The sequence below is a fragment of the Lissotriton vulgaris genome, chromosome 4_1, assembly GCF_964263255.1.
Source record: "Lissotriton vulgaris chromosome 4_1, aLisVul1.2, whole genome shotgun sequence".
NCBI lineage: Eukaryota > Metazoa > Chordata > Amphibia > Caudata > Salamandridae > Lissotriton > Lissotriton vulgaris.
Window position 1 is genome coordinate 1,480,008,789 of NC_141691.1, and position 18,906 is coordinate 1,480,027,694.

Below are 18,906 nucleotides of genomic sequence, written 5' to 3' on the forward strand. Positions count from 1 at the left end.
CGCGCGTGTGTGTATGTGTGCGATGGGGGGAGGTGTGTCTCTGTATGTATGTGTGCGTGCATGGGCGCTCGTGTGTGTGTCTCTGTGTGTGCGCATGCATGTGTGTTGGAGCTTCCCAGGAGACAGGAGACGGCCACAGCGTGCACGTTCGCGCGTGCGTGGCCCACTCCGATCGCCATGCGCGTGGCCAGGTCCTCTCTCCTGGAAAGCTGCGTAGGTAACAATAGGTCTCTGGCGAGATCACACTTTTGCGCGGTTAACGCCACGAGACCTAAAAAGTAACAGAATAAGATATCTACACATTTACTATAGGGAAATCAGATGGTGCTGGCTACCAGTAGCAAGGTTACTGCAACCCTTAGTGTTAGCTTGCTGTAGTGTATGGAGGGTCCTCATCTACTTTCTTCTGGCTTCTATATGTCTGTCCTGGTGCAGTTTCCCTTTTGGCTGTTAGAACCTATTCTTGGATCACCCAACGCTGTGAGGTTATGCTTAGTGCCCTCCTTAAATTTAAGTATCATTTAGTCAGTGTCTCTTTTTCAGTTCTTAGCATATTCTCTTCTTTTTTAGCTGTCTGTGGGTGTTGACCATGACCCCTGTCTCTGCACATGCATAGTGGGTGAAATCTTCACTTGTAAGTGTCCCATTCTGAGGAGTAGAGGAAAAAGCAGTGATTTGCAAGTTTTCAGCACGTTATTAGTACGCCTCTTAGGTGGTCAGAGTGCCCCTACATAAAACCTTCCAACCAAATGATTGGAGAGTCATACCCAAAGGAGCCTTGATGCTATCTGCTTAGTAAACTTGTTACAGGTGTCAGATGAAGAACTGATTTATTTATTTATTTTGAAAGTTTTATATAGCGCGAACAAGATCTTTGCAGATATCAGAGCGCTTTACAAAGCCGGGAATACCAACAAGAGTGTGAATAGCAGGTCATTAGGTATAGCGAAATTATGCGTGAGGGAGCAAAGTAGAACAGGTACATCAAAGATGCAAGTATTACAAATAAATGTGTGCATAGATAGTCAGGTAAATTAATAATACAGGTAAAACACATAGTCGTAGAGTTCGAGCAAAATAATACAGATCGGTGTAGAGTCTTTACAAGACCACGTTAATAGGTCAAGTGTATTTGGTCATGAGAATAGCTTTTACTTCTTTCTTAAAAAGTGTGATGGAGGAGATGAGCCTGGTTTCAGGAGGGAGTGAGTTCCAGATCCTGGGCGCCATTCCTGAGAAAGAGCGTTTATACGTTTTTTCCTTCCGGAATCTTCGCGGTTTTAGCAGAAGATTGTTTGTGCCTCTAGTGTTTCTAGAGCCGCCAGAGATTGACAGCTTCTGAGCGAGGTATCCGGGAGCGCTCAGGTGTATAGCCTTGTGTGTCATGCAGGCGATTTTCAGATGTATTCTGGCTTCAAAAGGCAGCCAGTTAAAGGATTTCAGGTCAGGGGAGATATGCGAGTATTTTTTTGACCCAGTGACGAGTCTCGCTGCAGCGTTTAAAGAAGCTCTTAGGGGTGCAGTAGTGGTTAACGGGAGACCGCAGAGGGCGATGCTACCATATTCAATTCGCGGCATTACTAGTGCTTGTACTGCAGTTTGGAAGTCTTTGGCTGTTAGGAAGGGTTTAAGTTTCCTCAGGGTATTGATTTGGAAGTTCGCTCCCTTAGTAGCCTTGCTGATATGATGTTGCATGTTGAGATTGGAGTCGAGGGTTATGCCTAGAGATTTTGCTGAATCCATATTTGGATGAGAAAGCCAAAAGCTTACACTACATACAAGAGTCTTCCATGAGTTTATGGATTAATCTCTGAAGTCAAGCTCATTCTATTGCAATTAATCTTTAGGCTTTGATGAGAGGGTACCAACCCACAGATCTGCTATAAGCCTAAAGGAAAGGCGGTACAAAATTATGAATAAATGATGCTTAATTCATGTACATAATGTCTTTCATAGTTGCAAACTATGAAACATTCAGCTGAGGTTTTGCATATGCTTAGTGTCAGTTTGCAAAGGTATGGCACATGCCCCTTTTTTCACACCCCTTCTCTATAGCAAAGCAATAACTCAGCCGTACGTTTCAATTTTCATAAGTGGTCACACTTACAAGGGTTAGTTTTTGAAAACCTCAATAAAAATAAAGAAAATATTTTTAACTGGACTGGATGATGACACCCAGTGCCCGTGCACTAGAATCAAGCCATACAGGTGCAATCGGAGCAAGTTCATAGACTGTGACAAAAATTACTGAATTTCAATGGGGACTAATATTTCCTTGTACAACCCCACTTACACAATTGGCTCATTAATTCTCATAACATGCAGATTGAATAATATTTCTTTTAGCCTCCATACACAATAATCCTATTAAAACATAAAATCACAGAATGTTTCCAGTCACTAATCAATAAATTGATTTTTTCAGGCTTTCCTAATTGATCGTCTTAAATATTAGAAAAGTGTTTTACCATTGCCAAATGAGATGTGACCAAACACGAAGTCTACGCATTACCTTCTATGCTTGTTTTTCAGTGACCAGAAATGTAAACTGTATGTGATTTCTTAAACAGAGCTGATTTCTACCGCTTTCTCAAGCCTGTAAAGGAAGCTAAAACATTCACAATTAGAAAATACATAAAAAAATGACATAGGAGTCATAGGAGGGGGTGCCGCTCACGGTGTGTTCACTGTTGGGAGGAACGACGTGGGACCTGTGCGCTTTCAAAGCGCTTGTGACTCTGTGTGGGACCATTGGAAGGGGAAAGGACAGAGGCTGCACCACACGGCGAGGGACTGCGAGGACCAGCAGTCTCTCTGCTCCCCAGCTGCTGCCTCTTCCCTCGGCGTTCCCGCCCCCCGCCTGGTCATTTCATTAACCTATCACGGCCCCCGCTTGGCGGGTGCGGCTCACGGTGTGTTCACTGTTGGGAGGAACGACGTGGGACCTGTGCGCTTTCTTAGCGCTTGTGACTCTGTGTGGGACCATTGGAAGGGGAAAGGACAGAGGCTGCACCACACGCCGAGGGACTGCTAGGACCAGCAGTCTCTCTGCTCCCCAGCTGCTGCCTCTTCCCTCGGCGTTCCCGCCCCCCACGCCTGCAGTGTTTAAATCTCGCTCCTATTCCCGCGACGCGGGACGCGCGCGGGACATAGCCCGGGGCGAAGCCCGGGCAAAGGGCAGGCCCTCTACGGCCCTCAGAGGACCTGAAGAGGACGGGACGGGCCACCCCTTTTGACTCTTTCACAGGAGGAGGTATTGAGATGCTCCTAAATTATTGACTATTTTAGCGTTTCCATTACTATCTTAGTCATTATGTCCATCTGGGAGGAGCTCAACGCCTTGTGTGGCACAAAGTACGTCCCTGATGCATTAACCCCCCTATTATGGGCACTAACTGTGTTATTTCTAATGGCTTCTCCTGTAAATAAAGACCAAAATCACGTAAACGCATTGCCCCTGGATCTTAACATTAGAGGGAAGCATGACAGCGAAATTGACAATGAGAACCATGCAGGAACACAAAATCTGTGCACCAGACCAATATCATCCCCCCTAACCTAACAACATCAATGGAGGATATGGCTGCGGACAAATTAGACGACCCTGTATTGTCCCCCCAATTGACTTTACTGGCCCTAATTGAGCAACTGTTATTATCTGTCATTTCACCTTTGTTCAAAAAAATTAACGACTTGGGTGACAGGCTGACTAGCATTGAGGAAATAATTAAAAAGAATTCTCCTCCAACTAATATAATGGCAACATCTGTCTGCCCTAATCCTCCCATCGCCCCCGAAAAGCTTAAGTCTGTTATATGTAAGAATGGTGAAATTCAATTACAGCCTCTCAATATACCTACCCCAACAGGCCCCAAAGTAACTCTAAAACCTGCGCTAAAAACTCACACAGCGGCTAGAGCCGCTCCTGTAAGAATGCCACGTATTAACTTACCTCCTGAAGCCGCCCCATATGTGTCTGTCCTCTCTGGGGTCCCTGCACTCAGTCAGGGAACACATGAATCACATCAGGACCTGCTAAATAAGGTCATTTTCTGGCTACAAAAAATAAGACCTTTGTCACCTGAGCTAGATGGTGGTATCATGAGTGTCAGGAGGGTGGGGTGGTTAGGTACGCTGCCCAAAGACATCGCTGGGGACCTGGTGCTAATTAAATTTAAGAACAGGAATATCGTCCCCTATCTACGATTCTGTCAGCCCAAAGAAAGATATGGCCCTATTTGCATTTGGGACTTGCCTGACTTTTACCCGAGCCTCCCACACATCCCGTTACAAAGACCAACGGTAAAGAAATACTACTCCTGGGGAAGGGGATCTTGTCCCCATAGCGCAACTAACCTTCTAGCCTCCAATGGATTTGAACTTTTGTCCAAAAATTGTATTTTTAAGACCCCACCACTAATAGGCCACTCATGAGTTCGAGTTTAACTGACAGGGTAGTATGTAACTAATAAGTAAATTACTGATAGAGGTTTGCCTAATGTTCTTCCCCGGCTCTTTAGGATGTACGTATGACTTTTTGTTTTTAGAGCTGTTTTACTGATACTGAAATCTTCCCATATTGATTAGCTGATCCGTCATACCTATTTAATTTTGTTTTTATTAACTTTGTAATGAAATGTTAAGGTGTTTATTTATGTATTGTTGATGCTTTTATGATTTTTAAACTAAAATCGAATAAAGCTTATCTGAACTGAACTGACATAGGAGTCTCGTCTAACACACTGTGCACATATTGCAGTTCAAAACTAGGAAATCTCAACTAGGCAATTTCCATTCATGTATAATACAAGTCAACTTAAATCCATCCTGGTACATTAGACACCCTGTTTGAGATTTAAGAGGACGACTACAGTAAATTAATGTAATGTCAATATTATGCCTTTATAAATGATACTCATAAATCATATCTTCATCATTCTAATTATTGCACAATGGCCTGAAGAATAAACTTATCGAATGTCTCCTCCAACTATTACAAATTGATCATTTAGAAGCTCAGCATACAATAGTTTTTAAGTTCCACTCATTATTTGATTTTTGTTGCCATTTCATAAAGTTGAGGAAAATTACCTTGGTGTCTTTCCCTAAGGCATCAATAAATCACAGCCTGCCTGAAATGTTTACATTTATGAATAGCTCAGTCTTTTTTTCAAATGGCCCCGGTAAGGTTGGAAAGAACCTGTATGTAAACAAAAAGACCAATAGGACATGAGAAAGGTGTTTAGGCTACACTGAAACAATAGTATCGCAAAATATAGTTAAAAAAACGTTTAAATACAGATAAGAGGTAAAATCACTAATATGTTGCCTGGCACAGTTTCGGTAAAAAAAACATACAAATAGCTCCTGTTTTAAGTTCATAGACTGCTCTTGGTCTCTTGAAATTTTAACAGGAAAGTTGTGGTTCATATGCACAGCTCCACAGCCGAGATTCTGGCATGTAGGAAACAGTCCATCTCTGCCTGTCCCTCTTATAGGATAGCACTTCTTGAAGATAGACCTCAGGCCTACTGAGGGATACTTCAAACAGTGCAAGTAAGCAGAAGAGACAGTGTGTCTCACCAATGTAATGCTTTACACTATTGATCTGCTCTTCTTGCCTAGTCCAGGTAGCTGTACTTCAGGATATTTTTCAAGTTGGTGGTGCACTGTGTGTACAACACCAGCACCCCATTCACCTCGTTGATGGTTATGGAGCAGGGTTTTCTTTATCTCAATCCTCACTTTGTACCTACAGGCTCAACACAATTTTTCTTTCAGAATAAATGTAATCTACCACCCACCAGGTAACACATCCTTTGTTGAAGAATGCATGCACGTCATAATTGACTAAACAACTCAAAGTTACAAAATAATCTTTCTGGGAGACTTCAATCGTCACTGGGGCACCACAGAAGTCTCTGCAGTGTACCGGTTTACTTCCACCCTCTTCCGCAGCAATCTGATACAACACAACCTAAAAGCAACACACACAAAAGGCTTGATACTAGACCTAATAATCTCCAAAGACATGCTCTTGGTAAACGATCTCATCTCGGTAGACTGGTCTGATCATTCCCATGCGACTCTCTCATGATAATAGGACAACCGAAAAGAGCAACTACCTGGTTTCGAGAAACCAGGAACATAGACATCCGTATACTTAGCAACACTGCTCATAAGGTACTTCCCCCATCTGCCCCATCACAGATATGAATGACTTGACCTCCCACAGCTTTCACTGTCTTTCTGATCTGCTTGATGATGTAACTCCACTAGAAAGCAAAAAGAAATAGCCTAAACCATCAACACAATGGTTCAACAAGGCCATATACGAGCAAAGGAAAACCTTTAAAATCTAGAGAAGAAATGGAGACAGTCCCTTCCACCACTAGCCTCACTTGGGTAGAAATCCAACTACTTTAGATCCCTTCTAGACTTAGCCGAGAACTAACGAAGCAACTCTTTGATCTGGTCAAAACCACTAACAGCCCCTACATGTCCACATCCATCAAATTTGATAACCCACCATCAAAAGCAGAGGAGTTTCTAAACTTTTTCATCTCCAAAGTTCATCTGCTTCTATGTCATGATGTTCATCCTACCCCTTACCTGGTGTGCAAATCAAAGGACACTCGGCAACTATTTAATATCATTACAGAGGAAGACTTCTCAAAGCTATCATGAAAACCAAACCCTTGAAACACTTTGCAGACCCGATCCCAGGTGACATTGCTAAAGACCTTTATACTCACATGCTTCCTTACTGGACAAAACTGGTGAATCTCTCTCTCAACCTAGGAACATTTCCTGACTGCCTCAAAACTAGACAAGTCACCACTCTCCTAAACACACCTCTGTAGATACTAATGACTTCAACATCTATTGCCTGATCTCCAGCCTGTCATTCCTCCCAAAAATCAATGAAAGATGTGTCGCAGAAGAAATCACCAAACACATCAAAAAGTACAGCCTCATAGACTAATACCAATCTATTTTCCACCAGAACTACATCACAGAAACCAAACTACTACGGGTCACTGTATCCCAGGACCTATCTGCTATTGGACCCAAAACTGAGTCCTAAGGATAGTATTTTGGCACTTGAAGTGGAGTGACTTATTTATGAAGGTGTTGTAGGGTTAGAAATTCATATTTCAGTATAATAATAATATCACGTTATAAATTAGTGATCAACCAGCAGATTCTTTTTATTCATAGAAAGGTACTTTATTCTACCATCAATGTGATACTATGTATAAACAAGCATTTGCAATGCAATAGGTCTTGCAGCATTAAAGTTTGAGCTATTGGCATTGTATATAACAATGTGTTGCATAAATTTGTTATGAAAGTCTGTATTGCTTTAGGACGATTTTTTGGTAGCTGTTAGTTGTTGCTGAAGGTGGTGGAAGAAAGAGGCATGCGGTAAAATCAATATTCCTCAATCTCGGTATTCCGGAACACAGCATTTGGCGGTAGCAGTGAGTTCCTAAGAAAACCTTTGTCTACTGAAGCATGGTACACTGGTTTTAAATGCACACTACCATTAGAAACCCAAGTTCTATCACAGAGTGTGTCGGACTCGCCACTTCAAACATGTGGTACAAAAAGCGACAGAAAAACAGAAAGCCTGTTCGATCCAGCCGCAAAGGGCCACGTGCACGTTCCATAATGTAATCAGGCCTCACCCCAGATGGGGATTTGCAGCCCATGATCTGACACCTATTGATCACCTGTTAGCACCTGCCGGGCCTCTCAGCCTGACCCTGAGGGGCAGGAGAGAGATCCAATCAGCGTCCACTAATGGGATTGCTGTCTGGTACATTAGAGGCTGTTGGAGTCTTTCTCCTCACAGCCCTGTCAACGCGTATTTGCTCATAACCCCATTATTTGTTAGCGCCCATAGAAGGCACTTACATCCTACATCCTTTGTTTGCTTGGCACGTTAAAAGGTGGAGTAGCGCCTTTCTCTATAAATCTAATGCACTCATTTATCGGCATCGTTACCTCTGCGTTGAACCCACCAAGCTCTCGCGTAGCCTTCATGGGGGCCCTCATAGCAATATTCCAGTGTACCATCAGGGTCAAGGGTCCCTTTATATATTTTGTTTGGCACTGTTAATCTCGGTATGTTTTGTGGTTCTTCGTGCTGATATCTATTCGTATTTTGTTTTCATTTTTTTTTAATTGTTAGGGGCCTTTCTCTGTCATTGTCTAGACTTCTTTCTGACAGAATATAGGCAGAGTTTTCTCGACTTGTCTGAACAGGAATGATTTAGGCATGCATGAAGGAGAGTGAAGTGAGACTGACTCCGGGTGCTGATCAGATGCATGCCAGGGTTTTAAAGGTAATGCTTGCAAACTGTAAGCTCGGTGCTGCTGGTTTAAAAGCCAGGACTCAGGGGTGGCGATGCTCAGGTCACAAGGCCAGTTGTTGGACATGCTTGGAATTGGCCTTGGTGGATGCACAGTTGTTCTGCTGCTTTGTTTTGTCACTGCTGGCCTTCCGTTCGCGTGCGGTTCATCACTGCATTGCACAAACACATCCTTTATCTGTACACGGAAGCCGAGGTCCCTTGTAATATCCTTATTATGTACAGTATGGGATCCCTCTCACATAGATGGACAGAGGCGGCACTGTGTGCAGAACCCTGGCACTTTTGTCCTGCCACATCTCCAAGGAATACGCTCCCAAGAGAAACGGATCCAGTTCAGTTGTGAGGCATAGTTACAATGGGTGCAGCAGGTGCTGTAACACCAGGGCCACCGAACCCTGAAAATGCAGTGTTTTATTAATCCATCGTCAGCCAAACGGGTGGTGACACCCTTGCTACCTACTGAAGGGTCCCACTGCAGAAACCAAACAACTTGGGGGCGACGAAGGAAGCAGATTGTTACCTCCAGCGCTCATGTTTTGTGTGATAAGGAAACATCCGAATCGAGTGCGCCCCTCCCCCCTTTGCATTACTTTGCGTGTGAAACGAATGGTGTCCCAGAGTGGATTTTACGAGCCAGCAGTCCACCCTCTGAGTGCTGTAGCGTGGGGTTGCTGCTGGGGTCAGAGCTAAGAGCCTCGAAGCCCGGATTAGCGCCGCTGAGCTGTGAAGTCTTCTCAGACTAAACCGCAGGGATGAGCCGGGGTTTAAAGCTGCGTCTGTACTGTTCCCCCTCCGCGCGCACTGGACAATGAGTGAAAACGAAACCGGTCGTGGGGCGGGACTTCCGTCTTGGGAAACCTGCGCCCACGGAGTGCCTGGCCAGGAGAGGAGCAGTGGAGACGCGGGGCTCCCATGCCCGAGGGAGAGCCCCGCGTAGCGGCTGTAGTCCGGAGTGGCGGTAAGTAGGCCTTAGTTGTAGGAGGGGGTCTTGATGCACTCGTGTGTATGTGTGCGACGGCAGGGGGGGCTCGGTGCACTGGTGTGTGTGTGTGTACGCGCGTGTGTGTATGTGTGCGATGGGGGGAGGTGTGTCTCTGTATGTATGTGTGCGTGCATGGGCGCTCGTGTGTGTGTCTCTGTGTGTGCGCATGCATGTGTGTTGGAGCTTCCCAGGAGACAGGAGACGGCCACAGCGTGCACGTTCGCGCGTGCGTGGCCCACTCCGATCGCCATGCGCGTGGCCAGGTCCTCTCTCCTGGAAAGCTGCGTAGGTAACAATAGGTCTCTGGCGAGATCACACTTTTGCGCGGTTAACGCCACGAGACCTAAAAAGTAACAGAATAAGATATCTACACATTTACTATAGGGAAATCAGATGGTGCTGGCTACCAGTAGCAAGGTTACTGCAACCCTTAGTGTTAGCTTGCTGTAGTGTATGGAGGGTCCTCATCTACTTTCTTCTGGCTTCTATATGTCTGTCCTGGTGCAGTTTCCCTTTTGGCTGTTAGAACCTATTCTTGGATCACCCAACGCTGTGAGGTTATGCTTAGTGCCCTCCTTAAATTTAAGTATCATTTAGTCAGTGTCTCTTTTTCAGTTCTTAGCATATTCTCTTCTTTTTTAGCTGTCTGTGGGTGTTGACCATGACCCCTGTCTCTGCACATGCATAGTGGGTGAAATCTTCACTTGTAAGTGTCCCATTCTGAGGAGTAGAGGAAAAAGCAGTGATTTGCAAGTTTTCAGCACGTTATTAGTACGCCTCTTAGGTGGTCAGAGTGCCCCTACATAAAACCTTCCAACCAAATGATTGGAGAGTCATACCCAAAGGAGCCTTGATGCTATCTGCTTAGTAAACTTGTTACAGGTGTCAGATGAAGAACTGATTTATTTATTTATTTTGAAAGTTTTATATAGCGCGAACAAGATCTTTGCAGATATCAGAGCGCTTTACAAAGCCGGGAATACCAACAAGAGTGTGAATAGCAGGTCATTAGGTATAGCGAAATTATGCGTGAGGGAGCAAAGTAGAACAGGTACATCAAAGATGCAAGTATTACAAATAAATGTGTGCATAGATAGTCAGGTAAATTAATAATACAGGTAAAACACATAGTCGTAGAGTTCGAGCAAAATAATACAGATCGGTGTAGAGTCTTTACAAGACCACGTTAATAGGTCAAGTGTATTTGGTCATGAGAATAGCTTTTACTTCTTTCTTAAAAAGTGTGATGGAGGAGATGAGCCTGGTTTCAGGAGGGAGTGAGTTCCAGATCCTGGGCGCCATTCCTGAGAAAGAGCGTTTATACGTTTTTTCCTTCCGGAATCTTCGCGGTTTTAGCAGAAGATTATTTGTGCCTCTAGTGTTTCTAGAGCCGCCAGAGATTGACAGCTTCTGAGCGAGGTATCCGGGAGCGCTCAGGTGTATAGCCTTGTGTGTCATGCAGGCGATTTTCAGATGTATTCTGGCTTCAAAAGGCAGCCAGTTAAAGGATTTCAGGTCAGGGGAGATATGCGAGTATTTTTTTGACCCAGTGACGAGTCTCGCTGCAGCGTTTAAAGAAGCTCTTAGGGGTGCAGTAGTGGTTAACGGGAGACCGCAGAGGGCGATGCTACCATATTCAATTCGCGGCATTACTAGTGCTTGTACTGCAGTTTGGAAGTCTTTGGCTGTTAGGAAGGGTTTAAGTTTCCTCAGGGTATTGATTTGGAAGTTCGCTCCCTTAGTAGCCTTGCTGATATGATGTTGCATGTTGAGATTGGAGTCGAGGGTTATGCCTAGAGATTTTGCTGAATCCATATTTGGATGAGAAAGCCAAAAGCTTACACTACATACAAGAGTCTTCCATGAGTTTATGGATTAATCTCTGAAGTCAAGCTCATTCTATTGCAATTAATCTTTAGGCTTTGATGAGAGGGTACCAACCCACAGATCTGCTATAAGCCTAAAGGAAAGGCGGTACAAAATTATGAATAAATGATGCTTAATTCATGTACATAATGTCTTTCATAGTTGCAAACTATGAAACATTCAGCTGAGGTTTTGCATATGCTTAGTGTCAGTTTGCAAAGGTATGGCACATGCCCCTTTTTTCACACCCCTTCTCTATAGCAAAGCAATAACTCAGCCGTACGTTTCAATTTTCATAAGTGGTCACACTTACAAGGGTTAGTTTTTGAAAACCTCAATAAAAATAAAGAAAATATTTTTAACTGGACTGGATGATGACACCCAGTGCCCGTGCACTAGAATCAAGCCATACAGGTGCAATCGGAGCAAGTTCATAGACTGTGACAAAAATTACTGAATTTCAATGGGGACTAATATTTCCTTGTACAACCCCACTTACACAATTGGCTCATTAATTCTCATAACATGCAGATTGAATAATATTTCTTTTAGCCTCCATACACAATAATCCTATTAAAACATAAAATCACAGAATGTTTCCAGTCACTAATCAATAAATTGATTTTTTCAGGCTTTCCTAATTGATCGTCTTAAATATTAGAAAAGTGTTTTACCATTGCCAAATGAGATGTGACCAAACACGAAGTCTACGCATTACCTTCTATGCTTGTTTTTCAGTGACCAGAAATGTAAACTGTATGTGATTTCTTAAACAGAGCTGATTTCTACCGCTTTCTCAAGCCTGTAAAGGAAGCTAAAACATTCACAATTAGAAAATACATAAAAAAATGACATAGGAGTCATAGGAGGGGGTGCCGCTCACGGTGTGTTCACTGTTGGGAGGAACGACGTGGGACCTGTGCGCTTTCAAAGCGCTTGTGACTCTGTGTGGGACCATTGGAAGGGGAAAGGACAGAGGCTGCACCACACGGCGAGGGACTGCGAGGACCAGCAGTCTCTCTGCTCCCCAGCTGCTGCCTCTTCCCTCGGCGTTCCCGCCCCCCGCCTGGTCATTTCATTAACCTATCACGGCCCCCGCTTGGCGGGTGCGGCTCACGGTGTGTTCACTGTTGGGAGGAACGACGTGGGACCTGTGCGCTTTCTTAGCGCTTGTGACTCTGTGTGGGACCATTGGAAGGGGAAAGGACAGAGGCTGCACCACACGCCGAGGGACTGCTAGGACCAGCAGTCTCTCTGCTCCCCAGCTGCTGCCTCTTCCCTCGGCGTTCCCGCCCCCCACGCCTGCAGTGTTTAAATCTCGCTCCTATTCCCGCGACGCGGGACGCGCGCGGGACATAGCCCGGGGCGAAGCCCGGGCAAAGGGCAGGCCCTCTACGGCCCTCAGAGGACCTGAAGAGGACGGGACGGGCCACCCCTTTTGACTCTTTCACAGGAGGAGGTATTGAGATGCTCCTAAATTATTGACTATTTTAGCGTTTCCATTACTATCTTAGTCATTATGTCCATCTGGGAGGAGCTCAACGCCTTGTGTGGCACAAAGTACGTCCCTGATGCATTAACCCCCCTATTATGGGCACTAACTGTGTTATTTCTAATGGCTTCTCCTGTAAATAAAGACCAAAATCACGTAAACGCATTGCCCCTGGATCTTAACATTAGAGGGAAGCATGACAGCGAAATTGACAATGAGAACCATGCAGGAACACAAAATCTGTGCACCAGACCAATATCATCCCCCCTAACCTAACAACATCAATGGAGGATATGGCTGCGGACAAATTAGACGACCCTGTATTGTCCCCCCAATTGACTTTACTGGCCCTAATTGAGCAACTGTTATTATCTGTCATTTCACCTTTGTTCAAAAAAATTAACGACTTGGGTGACAGGCTGACTAGCATTGAGGAAATAATTAAAAAGAATTCTCCTCCAACTAATATAATGGCAACATCTGTCTGCCCTAATCCTCCCATCGCCCCCGAAAAGCTTAAGTCTGTTATATGTAAGAATGGTGAAATTCAATTACAGCCTCTCAATATACCTACCCCAACAGGCCCCAAAGTAACTCTAAAACCTGCGCTAAAAACTCACACAGCGGCTAGAGCCGCTCCTGTAAGAATGCCACGTATTAACTTACCTCCTGAAGCCGCCCCATATGTGTCTGTCCTCTCTGGGGTCCCTGCACTCAGTCAGGGAACACATGAATCACATCAGGACCTGCTAAATAAGGTCATTTTCTGGCTACAAAAAATAAGACCTTTGTCACCTGAGCTAGATGGTGGTATCATGAGTGTCAGGAGGGTGGGGTGGTTAGGTACGCTGCCCAAAGACATCGCTGGGGACCTGGTGCTAATTAAATTTAAGAACAGGAATATCGTCCCCTATCTACGATTCTGTCAGCCCAAAGAAAGATATGGCCCTATTTGCATTTGGGACTTGCCTGACTTTTACCCGAGCCTCCCACACATCCCGTTACAAAGACCAACGGTAAAGAAATACTACTCCTGGGGAAGGGGATCTTGTCCCCATAGCGCAACTAACCTTCTAGCCTCCAATGGATTTGAACTTTTGTCCAAAAATTGTATTTTTAAGACCCCACCACTAATAGGCCACTCATGAGTTCGAGTTTAACTGACAGGGTAGTATGTAACTAATAAGTAAATTACTGATAGAGGTTTGCCTAATGTTCTTCCCCGGCTCTTTAGGATGTACGTATGACTTTTTGTTTTTAGAGCTGTTTTACTGATACTGAAATCTTCCCATATTGATTAGCTGATCCGTCATACCTATTTAATTTTGTTTTTATTAACTTTGTAATGAAATGTTAAGGTGTTTATTTATGTATTGTTGATGCTTTTATGATTTTTAAACTAAAATCGAATAAAGCTTATCTGAACTGAACTGACATAGGAGTCTCGTCTAACACACTGTGCACATATTGCAGTTCAAAACTAGGAAATCTCAACTAGGCAATTTCCATTCATGTATAATACAAGTCAACTTAAATCCATCCTGGTACATTAGACACCCTGTTTGAGATTTAAGAGGACGACTACAGTAAATTAATGTAATGTCAATATTATGCCTTTATAAATGATACTCATAAATCATATCTTCATCATTCTAATTATTGCACAATGGCCTGAAGAATAAACTTATCGAATGTCTCCTCCAACTATTACAAATTGATCATTTAGAAGCTCAGCATACAATAGTTTTTAAGTTCCACTCATTATTTGATTTTTGTTGCCATTTCATAAAGTTGAGGAAAATTACCTTGGTGTCTTTCCCTAAGGCATCAATAAATCACAGCCTGCCTGAAATGTTTACATTTATGAATAGCTCAGTCTTTTTTTCAAATGGCCCCGGTAAGGTTGGAAAGAACCTGTATGTAAACAAAAAGACCAATAGGACATGAGAAAGGTGTTTAGGCTACACTGAAACAATAGTATCGCAAAATATAGTTAAAAAAACGTTTAAATACAGATAAGAGGTAAAATCACTAATATGTTGCCTGGCACAGTTTCGGTAAAAAAAACATACAAATAGCTCCTGTTTTAAGTTCATAGACTGCTCTTGGTCTCTTGAAATTTTAACAGGAAAGTTGTGGTTCATATGCACAGCTCCACAGCCGAGATTCTGGCATGTAGGAAACAGTCCATCTCTGCCTGTCCCTCTTATAGGATAGCACTTCTTGAAGATAGACCTCAGGCCTACTGAGGGATACTTCAAACAGTGCAAGTAAGCAGAAGAGACAGTGTGTCTCACCAATGTAATGCTTTACACTATTGATCTGCTCTTCTTGCCTAGTCCAGGTAGCTGTACTTCAGGATATTTTTCAAGTTGGTGGTGCACTGTGTGTACAACACCAGCACCCCATTCACCTCGTTGATGGTTATGGAGCAGGGTTTTCTTTATCTCAATCTTTGAGTGTAATCATTAAATAACCCCTGCCACCGGGTCATATGAACCTTTGCTTGTAGACAAGGAGAAATAAAAAGGAGCAAACTTCTACATCAATCCAATGCCATGTTAAATCATTAATGGCTTTTAGTACAGGTAATAAAAATAATTTGAATGAGTTCAAGGGTTTTATTTTCAATCATTTTAATATTTGATTGTTTTATTCAATTAGTATAAATCTTTCAAGTATCAACTTAAAAAGTTAATATAATCCAATAATTGATAAATCAATAAATGGAGAAATACAATATTAGTATAAATAACAGTTAATATTGTAATAATGCAGCAAGCATGTTCCATGAAGAAATTTCCCTAATATAAATTAAAATTAATAAGGTAGAATAAAGTGCCAGTTCAGATACTCAATAAAGAGTTCTGAAGAGAGAACCAATGCAGAAGCATAAAGACTTTGCATGTCAAGCTATTAAGTATTCTCAGGTATAAATCAGCATACTTCAAGGAACTAGGCTAAGTAACTTCTCATGTAGAGAGGTATAAGAAACTCTAAAATGAGTCCTTAACCAGAAGCTCAAAGTAAAAAGCTCTTCTATGAGGAAAACTCAAAGAGAAAAGGGGACTCCCTCCTCTAGGAACGCACTCTAAACACACAACATTCTAGGTGGCAACATTCTTTCTTTCGTTGACTGCATACCCCAATAGGATTTCAGTAAAATATGCAAACTCCACTTTTTCTCATAGTCTTACAATGGTCCATAATTGTTATGCCTTGAAAAGATACACCATTCAAATTCTGTGGTCCAGACCAGTGGCGTAACACAGGACCCAGCAGCTCCCGTGGTGCTGGTGGTCCCCGAGCTGCAGGGGGCCCCCTCAGCACAGATCTTAGGCCTGAGAGCTCTGGATTAAATCTGGAGCGGAGCCCTCCATGTACCGTGCATGGGGCCCCCTCAAGTTTTGTTATGCCACTGGTTCTTACTGTTCTTTTCATGAATCATTCTTCCTGTTGGGTACTCTCCTCACGATGAGAACCTAACTATCAATTGTCTAATTTAAATCAAATGCCTATTCACTAACTAGCAGGAGGCTTCTGGAAAGTTACAACATCTGCAGCAGAAGGAAAAGATCTTGTGGGAAGTAACAAATCAAGGTGAAAACAGGCATTTGAATTTTAATGCATTATTTTCAGTTAACATGGCATGGACAGTTAAGCTAACTTAATCAGCACTTATTTACTTCACTTGCAGGCCTAAAACATATAAGTATGACTACCTACTACATAATTTTACGTTTACTATATGTGCAATTTAAACCCAGGCTTTTGCACATTTTTAATAAAAAATGTTTATGTTTGCAGATAAAATTCATTCTCGCAGTGGTTCCTAATATTTGCACATCCTATCAGCAGCTCTATTAGCTATATTACACCAAGACTTCAGATTGTGTTCCTGCTTTGAGATGGACACTGGCTGCCCAAAAGCACCAGTCCTTGAACTCAGAAATATTCACCAGAACACTGCTCGGGAATGCCAGGCAGTGTTGAGTGAGAAGTCCCTGGAACACTAATCTAGTGATTTTATCCAATATTTATACCAAGTTTGTAAATTAGAAATGTGTATTTCCTCAACCTGATTCGTAAGTTTTTAGGGCAGTGGGGTCCACCTCATGCTCAGCCACATGTAATTGTTCTGCAAAGGATGCAAAGGAAAGGTTGGGCTTGGTGCTTCGTGACAAGCATTTGGAAAACAAATTGCACGTATGGAGTTCAGCTTCCCTCTCCTGACTGATGGACAAACTGCATGTGGGCACTGATGGGGAAAAAAGAGCATTCCAACGATTCTTCTGTGTTCCTCTTTCCTTTCACAGGAGCCTGGTCCACTTCAATGGCCCTCAGAAATGTTTTAAGAACTACCTTGAATCTTCATTCCCTGTTTGGAAGGCTCTCTCCAACTTCCGTTTTGTGAACCACTTGTGCACAGGAGATCAAAAATGAATTCCAGTTTCTGCACACCGACTTTCTTTCTCCTTTTCTCTCAATCTCTCTTTTTCTCTCTCTCTCTCTCTTTCTCTATGCTCACTCTGCTTGCTATACATCTAAAAAGCAAACATTCATGTGCCAAACATGCACTTTATGGATGTAGCTAGGGACTATGTAAAAGGGACCCATTTTGTAGGAGGAGAGGCTAGAATGCCACTCGCCCCATGTAGGTAACAGAAAAAGGTATGTTGTCCATACTATGATTATCTTAAACCACCACTGACAGCATTTCACATTCCTATAAGATGACAGTGGTCACTCCCAACTAAAACTCTGGTGCAGATTGTGTGCCCATCTGAACCAAAGAAGCAAGTTCTGAGTCAATCCATGGTCACAAGCCTTTAGCCTACACATGATCACCGTAAACATGATTCTTGTGCTGTGGCAAAATCACAAAAGGTTCAAAAAGTTGTCTGAAGGAACTTTGGGCATGCACACATTCTCCTTTCAGGAAGGACACATTCCAGTGCAAACAGGTGATTTGCGAATGCTTCCAGGTCAGGTTAATCCCAGTCCTCAAATACAAGTTATACTTTGGTAATACCTAGTTGAATTACCATTTGGAGGGCGACTACTCCGCATCCTTGAGTTACGAGAGGTCAGGAATAAGATGTCTATAGAAGTGGATAACTTTCCAGCAGTACATCGGCATACAGCAGAGCGATTGGGAATGGGGCACCTTTGTTTTACGGAAGAGGAGGACTTTTGTCAATGTCAATAATAATTGTCTGTAGCTACTCCAGTAAAATAAAGGCCTTTTTGGGCAGGAAGGCGACCATATGCCCAATTATTTAATGTGGAGGTATTTATCAAATCTGTCTGCAAGTGCATTTGAAAAGGTCCCATAGTGAGCCCCTGTTAGCACTTTGAAGAATATGTCCGAGATCTGCTGACATAGCAAATGGAAGTTGGGTCCAGCAGTAAGTTGGGAGTGGGTGCACACACACAAGGTGTGATTTCTCACTTTGGTGAGAGGTACTATTTGCACACACTACAAAAATAATTCCTGAACAGAAAGAAAGCTTTTATGAGCAGTGAACATGGCATGCTTCATGGCACTGCTTCATGGCACTGTTCCAGTGTTTTACCGGGGCCCAATTATTTATCTCATAATTCTTCCTCAATCCTTGGTCTTATAGATGAATCACACCCACAGAGTTTTTGGTCTACCAAAGGACCTTGCTCGGCACATTGAAGGGTGAGGGATCAGGGTGTCAACAGTTGGTTACCTGGGGGGGGGCAATAATTGGTAACCAACTCATAAATTGGAAAGCAAGTTCAGATATACTACTCTTAAAACTATGCAATAGATATACAGGATGACAACTGAAATCCCGAACCTCCTAAAGAAGTTCAATCGGACCAAAATCATACGCACTAAAAGTTCTGCCATTGCTATGCAGATCAAAAGCAAAAGAATCAGATGTTCTGAAAAAAATCTATGACTATCTCTGCAATGCATTAGAAATCAGATTTTATATACGGTTTCTGTGGAAAGAACATTTGGTATACAATTTTTAAGCAGATTCAGTTTAAGTTGAATTAATGATTGTATTAGACAAGTTTAGCATTTCAAGATATAATCAGCATTTTAGGAAGGCATGAGTCTGAATAAGCACTTATAGAATGAAGTATAAACCACACATTTATCAAAGTACAACAAAGTTAACCTTACAGGGGATTTAGAAAATCTATAG